Below are 11,385 nucleotides of genomic sequence, written 5' to 3'. Positions count from 1 at the left end.
AGCTCCTTGTGTGATTCTTTCAGTTCAACCCAAGCATTCTAGTTAGTTGGTGATCTTCCAATGAGTTACATATAAATCAGTGGGTCTACTCAAGTATGACTAACTGAATCAAAAGGGATCAAGAAAGGGCTTATCTGTCACCAACTTCCACACCAGATCGAGATGGGCTGAGTCACAAGACTTAATGGATACATTTGTTTAACCAACAGGTACTGCAAGGGAGATCTTGCAGTACCTCCCTCGTGTAAAGGTCACATTTGCATCAGAGATGGGGAATCAGTTGCCCTCCAAATGTTGTTGGGCTACAACTCACCATCCAGGACAATGGACAATTGGTAGTGCTGGCTGGAGCTGATGATACAAAACTCTTTCAAATTCAGACGTGGGCCATATGGACCTTAAAGTTGCAAACTACACTTTCTGCTCCTGCTTAAAGAAAATACTTTGCATAGTAGTGGGGAACAGTGGTTGGAGAGATCAGGTAGTCTCTTTTGTGAGAGACGCCACCACACCACTGCCCTGCTCTTGAAAAGGCTGCTTAGGCGATCCTACAGGAATGATGTAGAAAGCAAAGACAGAGCAATGCCAGTGTTTGGGGAGCAGGCCGCCTGCTTTCCTTGGAGTTCTGTGTTCTGTCTCCTAGGGGGAAGAAGCAGAATAAAGTATAACCAAAAAGTATGTGCAAATGTGTCCATGCCATTTGATTCTAGTTGCAGAATGGGGGGTGGGCATGCACACATTATATATGGTACTTCGTATGGCTCCCAAAACTTCCAGTGTGAAGCCTGGGGCAGAAGAGGCTACAACTATTCCTCTTAAGCAAGTTGAAATGACACCCCCACCAAAAAAACCTCAACCGAACAAAATTTGCTTTGTGGCATGGGCGTAGCCCAGGGAGGGCAGGGGAGCAGCTCTCCCCACCCCCCCAATCAAGTAAAACAATAGAAATGCTTAACTAACTGGCCAATCACATTGGGTATGCCCGCTCCAACCAAGTCCTGCCCCCCCCAACAAAAATCCTGGCTACGCCCATGCTTTGTGGGGGTCAGTGTTGTTTCTGCCGTTCATGCTTGCCTGGAAAGATAGGCTCCAAATTTGAAAGCAAACACACTACAGAATCTCATCACTGTTTGTTGATTGCTCCTTTATATCAGTCTCAATAGATGTTTAGGGCTGTTGTGAAATGACAAGAATTGTTTTGAAAGAGCTTGACTCGCCTTGAAATGAGTTTAGAATTGTATTAGAGGTCAACTGAAGTCAAGCCTTGTGTTAAATTTAAGTCTTGCGTGAAAAGACCCTTAAGCTACACACACATACACCCCTAGAAGGAAACTGAGCACAGTCAACAATGACCTCTGAACTACCTTGCATAGGACTGAACTATGAAACTGGTAACATTCTTTTTTCTTGTTAGCATTTGCATTGTTATGTTTCCTCCAGCTCTGATTCCCAAGTTGCCAAACCTCTGATTCACAGTGAGCAAAGAATTCTTCTTAAGACTCTGACTAATACCAAATTTATCTAGATTCACTATTTTTTCCCCTCTCAGATCTGAAAACACAGGGTATCTTAAGAATCTCATGATTGTGTGACAAAGTTACCAGCAACTTGCATTCTCTTGTGCAAAGGTGTTCCACTAGTGCAAAATATTTCACCAAAAAGCAAGTATACTGCTGAGTGACTTTAAGTTAGCACTATGTAGAGTACATCCCACTCCCTTGTGCATTGTGGATTTTTAAGGGAAGATCACTGCAACTTTAAATAGTTGTCTTAGAAGGTACTGGCCGGCACACTAGTGACCTACAACACGGGAAAGGCAAAACTCTGAAAAACCCAAGGGTGGAAATAACCTAGATGCATACCTCAAAGTACGCAATGGCATGCCTTTTGAACATAAGACATCCAATGCAGAAGGTATAAACAACTTGTGCAAATGAGATTGTTCAACAGCTGCAGGGATGTTTCACAATACAGTGGTACCTCAGGTTACATACGCTTCAGGTTACAGACTCCACTAACCCAGAAATAATACCTCGGGTTAAGAACTTTGCTTCAGGATGAGAACAGAAATCGCACAGCAGTGGAGCAGCGGCAGCGGGAGGCCCCATTAGCTAAAGTGATGCTTCAGGTTAAGAACAGTTTCAGGTTAAGAACGGATCTCCGGAACAAATTAAGTACTTAACCCGAGGTACCACTGTATTGTATTATGATGATTTCTGCACCTCTCTCCAATGGGCCCATTTCAGGAGTTCTCAGTGAGCAGAACCAAAGTGATCTCCACTATTAAGCTCAATACTCTGTTGGTTTCTCAAATGTTAGCACAGCGAAGAGACTCTGAGACTCACCCCCAAGCTGCCTCCAGACAAATGCTGCATGAAATAACCAACAAAGAAAAGAGAACAGAAAGTAATGAATTAACATTTCAAAAACCAAACAAAACCTGGGTCTGCACATTTTACAGATCCAACAATGAGGGGACATGAAAGAGACCTTCTCAGTCCTCAAAAGGTAAATTCGAGGGGGGGGGTTGGGGGCCAAATGAAAGAGTATGTAAGTTTCAGTCACGGCAAGGGCAACAACCCTGCAGCTGTTTAAAAACTTTGCTCACTGGAAGGAGCAAGTAAGGTGAAAAATTCATTAAAAACAGTTCAGTGCCTCTATTTAGCCTGTGTATCAAAAAAGACCTCCTGTTCCAAATACGTAGTGCCACATCCATCCCACTAAACTTACAGGAATGGCTCCTCTCAGAAGCAAACAGTGAGATTATGGGAAACCTGCAGTACCTCAGGTTTTCTGGATTCCAGCTCTCATCATCCCTGAGCATTGATGTTGTTGTTAATTTGTTTATTACCTGCCCTTCACCAACTTTCATTTTGGCCTACCCAACAGGGCTGTCGTGAGGATAAAAGGGGCAGAGGAGGACCTTTGGATTTGTTAGCTGTTTTGAGAGCGCTTGTGCTGAAGGATGGGATGAAAAATGTTTAAATAAAGCAAGTAATTTCTCTGAACACTCTTGGACACTTTAGGAATCCTAATAATGATTGTTATTATTATGAATTTTCCAAGCTGTAGCACACTCCTGGCACCTCCCGCTGTTTCTTAATCCTTGGACAGCTGTTATGGATTTCCTATTTTTTACACACAGAGAGAGAGAGAGAGAGAGAGAGAGAGAGAGAGAGAGAGAGAGAAGTTTTCTTACTACTTTCATGGAGCAATTTCAAAATAAAATAAAAAGCTTGTGCTTTCTCTGGGGAACAAAAACTTGGTGGACTTTGATTTTTACACTTTCCCAGCCAAAAAGGAATTAAAGAAATTATTAAAGATGCCGTCCCTTTCAGCTGTTGACTAGAAAGGCTGAGTTTAATCAAGAATCTGGAGCAGCCCAGAGATGCTGTTAGTATTTCAAAAGAACATCGCTCAGGGGAGCCACATGGGAATCAGAGGACAGCTACAGGGCTCTCTCCTACCAGCTGGTCCGCAGAGCTGCTTTTATTTCTCAAGGTTTGGAATCAAGGAAGGTGTCACGGGGACAGATGCTGAAAGGACAGGAGAGAAGGCTGGGGCTCCATAAGAATAATGGAATTAATTTAAAAATGCAAATTGAACAAATAGAGGAACAGATGTGAAGGGAGGCAGAGCTCCTCGTTGGGTTATATCCCCCAACATTCTCACATTCACGTTCAGTTGCAAATGCCACTTTATTTATATGGCTAAAATGTTATTAATCGAGCAATAAAATACTGCAGGCGCTTTCAAAACATGCACATTTATTTGCACAGTGAGAATGTTTGTGTAACTTAGGAGGGCGTCACTTTAAGTCCCCTCCCCTGGAAGTACAGTATGATCTTAAGAAGTCATGCTTCATATTCAGCAATGTAGTGGTAATCTCTGAAGGGCAGAATCTTTTCATGGCCCACCATTCTTAGACTGTATTGCAAAAATAAGGTTTTGAATACTGCATACACCCTGGTTTCAATACCAAACCTATTCCCTACCCCTTCTACCCACAACCCTTTTGCTTATCATCCAATCTGAATGAACTCAAATGCTTATTCACTATTTTGTGACATTCTGGTTGGTCATAATAAAAGTATTATGGCACTATCCTAAGGTAGCAGTTTAATCTTTAGACATGCATGTGAATGTAAACTCCCTCTTCCTCAGCTTACTTTTTTGGGTGAATGGTTCTTTGAGAAAAGCTTAGTTATTTGGCCTTCAAATGATTGGCAAATAGTGCCCAAAAGACAACATCATTGGCCCTGCTGTGAAATACAGGAGAGAAGAAAGCCGCAGGGGCTGGTGCCTATGGGACTGATGGGACAGAAAGCAGGCAGCCAGAGCTAATGAGAAGGGAAGCCAACCACTTTTAATTGTATCTACATCCTCCTCCTCACCAAGTTCCACAATGGCAGCACTGAGACCAAGGAGGGGAATGTGGACATTCAGTGATAGCCCCTGGACAAGTTGTAAGTATGAGGCCAGATGAGGACTGGCTGACTGTAGACTGAGGTTGATGGGGCAGTCCTGATGGACCAGTCTCCACTGAAACAAGGAGGAACCTTACAGAACCTTGAGTAACCAAATGGCAAAGGAGAAACTGCTGTGTTGCAGTTCACACGTGTGATTATTCCTTGGTTCCAGCTACACCATGGCCAGTTTATTGGCTCTAAACACCACGTTTTTAGTAATAACAGATAGCTGAGCAATTTTATGGTGTGCAAAATCAATTTCTTTCTCCTCGTTCATAGTTGCCAGATGATCCCTGTTGCTAATAAGGCTATTTTACTACATCAGTCCCTTCACTGCTATAGGACATTCCCTATTAAACACAGGGGCAATGGGGCCTAACCTTTTCCCCGACCCACAGAGGTTCCACTTGCTACTTTTCATGAAGTTTCATCTTAAAGCAGGCTATTCCTAAACATCTGTCTCCTCGACATCTTCAGAATTGGCCTGCATTGTAAAATAACTACTGCCACATATATATATTTTCAGTATTAACATGGTCTATCAGAGGAAGCTATAATAGTAGTAGTAATAGTAGTATACTACTAGGGAAGCACTGTGGCCTATTGTAAGAGCAACCGCCTTGCATGCAGAAGATCCCAGGTTCAATCCCTGGCATCTCCAGGTTGGGCTGGACTGAAAATGCCTCCTGCCTGAAACCCTGAAGAGCCACTGCAAGTCAGAGCAGACAATACTAAGCAAGATGGACCAATGGTATGATTTGTTATATGGCAGCCTCCTGTGTTACTATGGGTAATCCTTGGAAAACAGGGATAGAAGCTCTCAAAAGCATAGTTTCACTGAATCTCTCTTTACCTGAAGCAATCTTTTGTGGCACATTGCCTATCAGGATTACAACACAGCACTGGTTACAAATATTTAATTACAGAAGAAGAGGGGGACAGATGAAATACGGCAGAGAAAGAGAGGAAAACTGCTCATTTAGGAGTAAACAAAGCTGAACGATTACCAGACAGGAAAAGTAGAAATTTAAATTGAGTCAGACTTTCAAACACTTGCAGGAAAATATTGATCTGATCTAATTTCTGAGGACTCAAAAATCTGAAATTATAATTAGGCTTTGTTTTAAAACACCAAAAGGAATTGATGGAATCATTTAGATTAATCTTGTTAGAGTGTTTGATTAGGAAAAAATAATGTGATGGCATGAAATTTCTCTTCAGCCTCCTGAGGAATCAAACAGTCCAGTGCTTCCTCCAGCTTGGCCTGCCTCAGCAAACATCTAGCTCACGTCTTCAATAGCAGCAGCAGAGGCTCAAGCTACGACAAAAGCAGAAAAGCAAGCCTAGTTCTTGCAAACCAACAGCAGATGGAGAGGTAAACAGATTCTGGGAAGGTTGTGATATAGGAATCTGCAAAAAGTGATTATTCATTTATTATCGTTACATCTCCCCTTCTCCTTCCAGGAGCTAAGGGTTGTAGTATACATGGCTCTCCTCCCCATTTAATGCTCACAACAATCCTGTGAGATAGGCTAGGCTGAAAGACAGCGGCTGGGGCCAAGGCCATGCAGTGAGCCCTTGAGCACACAAACTGAAACATAGATCTCCTTCGGAAGTGAAAAATATGGACTTTCCAGTTGCAAGAAAAGGAGGATATATCCGGGAAAGTATGGAGTTCCTTCCTGGGCAATGCTGACAGGCACTCCTCCACATGAAAAAGAGCAGTCATTCAGATTTGTCAAAATTGGGAGTAGGGTGGCTACACACAGATCATTATAATAGAAAAAATGCTTCACAAAAGAAAAGAGGACAGAAAAAGGTTGATTTCATATAAAACTTGAATATGCTAATGTATGTTATAATTTAAAAAATAAGATTTACTATCATTTAAAGAAATAGTATATCCCGCTACAGTGGGGAAGCCTGTAATCAGTCCTGGTGCTAACACTGTTGACAGGCAACTTCAAGGCCCCTTCTGCTCTCCCTTCTTACGGTGCTTTATCTTTAAAGCAGACTTGGACTGGACAGCACTTCAAGCAGAAGAGTCAGGTTGTCCTCATAACGCGCAACACGTGGGTACCCTGATTTGGAAGAAGGTTTATAACTCTTCATGAAGAATGGGTTCTTGATCATTCTCCTGAATTAGAACTGTGAACATTAATAGCAAGGAAGATGACACAATCTAGCCAAAGGGAAGACCCATTAAGTACAACTGGTGAGAGAGCGAAGCACGTGATAATGAAATCAATGGAACGTAAACAGGCTTTGTTGGGGTTGGCTTGTCCTTCAAGTCAGGGAGGTGGGGGCCCCAGCATGTACAGTATCTTGATTGTATAATTGTAATTGTTGTCATCGTTACTGATCTTTGGTGTTAGGACTGGATCAGATTGCTCAGTTTAAACAAGTGCCATATATATGTTGGGATGTGAATTTGGCACTTCATAACGCAATTCAGCTCAAGCCAATACAGAAGCTGCTCAATTCGACCCAGGGGTCCAAGTCCACTTGATTCTCTTCCTCTGCCATTCTCTATGGGGAAATCAAACAATGGCCATAACCTTTCCCAAGCTTTTGACAGAAGTTGATTAAATTTGCAAGCATCATAGCCCCTCCAAAGTGGATATAATGTTTCGTGGGCAATTGGTCTGAAAATTGAAGGCACGAGAGAGGTCCCTGGAGCAAGAAACCTGCCAAATTGCTGACAAGTGGTCCAGAGGACTTTTGTACTAGACATCTTTAAAGTTGGATGTGGGATAGGAAGTACGAAAAGAAACTCTGCCAGGGAGTAAAAATCATTCTCTCCAGTTACAAGTTAGACTTGTCAGTCATGAAAGAACCATCTCTCCTTGCTTTACATTATGATGTTGTCCCTAAGCTTAATGACATAGGTTTTCCTCTTGCAAAACTCCTTCCACTCAAAGCCCAGGGACTGGTGAATAGAAGTAAAGAATTTCCTTCCATTAAAAGCTGGACCTGTCAATCACAATGGACCTTTTCCTCTGCGCCCTGTCCCCGCTGTGATGCTTATTCATCCTTCTCCCGTCTTCCTATCCTGGGTGTTATGATAAGCTTATAGTTCCTGGGTGGTATTCAACTACAGTAATGTGTCCCATTAGCACGAGGATTTCCGCTTACACAACAGGATTTGTCCCACCTCTCCTCCTCTTTCCTGCATGCCCCACACCCTCCCCTAATCTGCTCCCTAGAACAGATTTAGGGGGCAAGCAGGGGTAGAGCAGGAGAAGTCCCATTGCACAAATGAAAATATTTGCACTGATGGGACCTTGACTTAGTGATGCTTTGGATACAACCCAGTGCTTTTTGCTTTCAGCAGACTTTGTCTGCAGCATTTTATTTTTTTTAATATGTGGATCACCAAGGTGCCACAAAATGCTTCAGGAGTTACTGCTTCAGCTCATAACCACCTTGCAGAGATGCCACTTTGCTGTGGAAAAGTCCTAAATATCTCCAAGGCATCCCGCTTTACCTCAAGATTCAGGGTTTAGCTTAGGCATAGGCAAACTCAGCCCTCCAGATGTTTTGGGACTACAACTCCCATCATCCCTGACTACTGGTCCTGTTAGCTAGGGATGATGGGAGTTGTAGTCCCAAAACATCTGGAGGGCCGAGTTTGCCTATGCCTGGTTTAGCTACTATTATTGCTATTTATTGTATTTTATACAACGTTTGTTATATGTGAAAAAGCAATAAAATACTTTTTAAAAAAGATGTTCTTTTGCTTTACTTAATAAAGCAAATTTGCTTTGCTTAATAAAGCAAATTGCAAAAAAAAAAAAGGCCAAAGTAGTTTCAGAGATGTACGCAAACTTGAAAATGCTAGAACTATCTTTGAGAACAAGTGAATGGCATGTTATTTAGGTAGCTAGAGGAAAGACAGCCATGGTCATTTGCATGACACAAAGTTCTTAAGAATTTTTATTCTAATCACCAAAAGTAAACTAGTTTATGATTAGGTATTTTACCCCATTGTGAAACAAGACTAAATATAGCTATACTACATACTGCTAAATATAGCTATACTACATACTGGGAAGGGAGGGGTTGACACCCACGTTTGCTGTTGCGAGTAATCTATTATTCGCTTAAGGCATTTGATGTGGGTATGTCCTGCGGTGCCTTTTTCCTGGTCAGAAATTGTTGTTCATATTAACTTTGCTTGGGGGGTGTTGTGTGGTGGAGGAAATCCTGTGGATGTTCGCAGACAATATATTGCTGTGATGTGGGAACTAGCACCATCAATCCTGCAAGCTCTTATGGTTGCAAAGTGACTGACACTTGAAGGCTGGAAGGATAAACGCCCACCACCCATGACTCAGTGGTTTGAAGCTCTCACTGCCCTTTCTACATTTGAACAGATTTATCATCATAAATCTCGTTGTTTGGAGATAAAAACTGCTTATATTATTATATATGTTTCAGCCAAAATTGATGGGGGGTTTTTTATTGCTAATGTGAGCTGACGGTTTTTCTTTTATTTCCTTTTTCTTTTTGCTGTTTGCAATATTAACATTATAAATAAATAAATAAACTAGGCAAAGAGATAGCATTATGCTGCCACCTCCTGGTTTTCTTTCCAAAATACTCAAGGCTTTGGTTTTACATAGTTCTGATTGTAAATTAACTCATGTCAGCAGCTCTAACTTCTTAACATCTGTTAGGATACAAATCCATTTAATACAAGGAATGAATGACTTTCAAAGATTTGTTCTACCCTAATAAGGAGTTACTATTTTACTCATATGCACAGGGACTTGGAAAAAGGTATTATGGAAAACCAATTCCCAAAATGTGATTCCTCCACCACCCCAAAATGTTTTTCACAGACTGCTTGGGAATTCAAACATAACATATGTGCTGCCAGAAGTCTGGCCAAATCCAATACCACCCTTCACTGGGTGACTTTTCAATAAGCAATACTTATGGTCAATCAAGAAAGCTGGAAAGAATTATTGATGGAACAAGTCTCCCCAAAGCAATCACAGAGTATGATAGAAAAAGGAAGCAGGAATTCCTCCTAGTCTTGGCACACGTACTTAATAAAGACACCCTACATAAATAACATCGAGGGGGAAGCTGTGTGGCAGGTGGAGTGGGAGACCAGAGGGGAATGAAAATAGGTACAGTGTTGAAGATTTATAATGGTAGAATGTCAACCAGCTTCTCTTATGGATCTTTTTGTGATCAGTGACTAGCACATGGGTGGCCAGGTTTCAGGCTTGTGGAAACTACTTCATTATTATTATTATTTTACAGAATCCCAAGATCCACCAGTAAGAGCCTGCTGCAAAAGACAGAGAATGAGCCCAGGTATTTGTTTTGAGTATCAGAATTGAACTGTGCTTCCACACCAATAGCTACCTTGAGCTATCTTCATATGATCAGCTGGGTAAATACAGAGTGAGATGATCTATCTGGTATCCTCATCTCAAGCTACACACCAAAACTGGCACATTGAACATAGCCTGGTAGCAAACTGGAAGCCAGATTTTAAAAAGTGAGAGCCAACACTCCTTGCCAATCTAATGCAAATCAGCCAGAAAGCTACCAGGAGATCGAGATCTACCTTCTGGGCCTTAATCCAAATACAAACTGAGGAGTTCTTAAGAGGTTTTAGAACATTAGAAATTTTCTAGCCAGTAGCAGCAAATGTATTTTTTTTTTATTGAAACGATTTCACATTGCATGGGTCAAAGCAACAATGTGCTTCATTATGTCTCAGGCACATTACAAATACCTTAAGGCTTAAGTGTGCATTTAGAAATATCACTTAATTCTTTAAAAAATACATTGCAGCTGTAAATGGAGTCCAGAGATCATTGCGAGCCATCCAGAATTTGTTTCTCTCTCTTTTTGTACATCTCACCACCATCACTTTTCTGCCTTGTGATCTGTCTATTTTTATTTGAGAGAGGGTTGGTTGGTTGTTTTTAATTTGCCTTGCTTCCACATAGCGCTTATTTTTGCCTTATGATGTTTGTAAGTCTAAAGTGCCCTTTTGCACTCATTAAGCTCTCAGCAGAAAATTGCTGTAAGTATAAAATGACTCATACTGCCAAAGAGTCTGGTGCAAGAGAAGAAAACATTGCAGAAGTGCTTAGTGCAAGGAAAACAGGGCAGGGTGTGCTGGCCTTTCCGTGGCGGGGCTGAGAGAGTGTTAATAAGGGGACCAAAGGGCACCGCCAAATGCTAATGCACGATTCCCCTCAGCCAGTTCTTTGGCTCTTCATCAGGGGAAATGAAAAGAGCACCAATTCTCCAAGCTTCTCTGCTCAAGCTATGTCAATTGTGTGGATGGGGAATATTCCATTTTGAATTTTTGAAGGGCACTTGCACAAATGGATCTGGCTTGTCTGTAGTGCAACAATGTACTGCTGCATTCCAGTGCTTGCCTACTCAGAAGTAATCCACTGAGTACAGTGCAGCTTACTCCCAGGAAAGTGGGTATATGATGGCATCCTTAGGCTGTTTCCAAGCCGTGTGCCTCCTAGTCAGCAATGGGCAAATCTGTCAGTTTCGGTTTCTCTCAATTTCTCATTATTCAATTCCATTTCCACATCTATGTGTGATTAAAAACAATAAACACGTCCTCATGAAAATTCAGCAGTGTTTTGGTGTGCAACAGCTTTGTGTGCAGTTGTGTCTAATATACACATTTTTGCAAAGTGTTTTTTCCTTACCTAATGCATTTCTGTATGCTGTTTTCACCAAGCTGGATGGGTGGTTCTCCCCTGGAAGGGTCAGCTTTGGGGGTGCTCCTGGATTCAGCACAGTCACTGGAGGCTCAGGTGGCCTCAGTGGCTACAAGTGCCTTTTTCCAGCTGCACCTGACAACTACAGCCCCCTTTGGACAGAGAGGACTGGACTATTGCAATGCACTCTTTGTGGGGCTACCCAT

The sequence above is a fragment of the Podarcis pityusensis genome, assembly GCF_964106645.2.
Source record: "Podarcis pityusensis genome assembly, chromosome: 3".
NCBI classification, from domain to species: Eukaryota; Metazoa; Chordata; class Lepidosauria; order Squamata; family Lacertidae; genus Podarcis; species Podarcis pityusensis.
This window is presented reverse-complemented; position numbering follows the sequence as displayed.